Source organism: Etheostoma spectabile, chromosome 20 (assembly GCF_008692095.1).
Source record: "Etheostoma spectabile isolate EspeVRDwgs_2016 chromosome 20, UIUC_Espe_1.0, whole genome shotgun sequence".
Taxonomy (NCBI): Eukaryota; Metazoa; Chordata; class Actinopteri; order Perciformes; family Percidae; genus Etheostoma; species Etheostoma spectabile.
In genome coordinates, this window is record NC_045752.1 from 16,453,455 (window position 1) to 16,453,750 (window position 296).

At 40.9% G+C, this 296-nt stretch overlaps 1 protein-coding gene across 3 annotated transcripts in view; it reads left to right on the forward strand.

Annotated features, from left to right (window-relative positions):
- The window catches only part of rock2a (rho-associated, coiled-coil containing protein kinase 2a), a 40,488-nt gene that overhangs the window by 24,825 nt on the left and 15,367 nt on the right, over positions 1 to 296 (forward strand). The window lies entirely within an intron of this gene.

Below are 296 nucleotides of genomic sequence, written 5' to 3' on the forward strand. Positions count from 1 at the left end.
TTTTTCACTCTTTGTTTCATTGCAACCATTTTCAAAAAATCCAAAAAGTTCATTTTATTTCTCATTAATGTACACTCAGCACCCCAAAACTGAATGAGATGGGTCTACTCCTTCATTGGAGTCCTGCTGTGTGTAATTAAACTGATAGGACTTGATTAGGAAAGGCACACACCTGTCTATATAAAACCTTACAGCTCACAGTGCATGTCAGAGCAAATGAGAATCATCAGGTCGAAGGAACTGCCCAAGGACCTCAGAGACGGAATTGTGGCAAGGCACAGATCTGGCCATGGTTA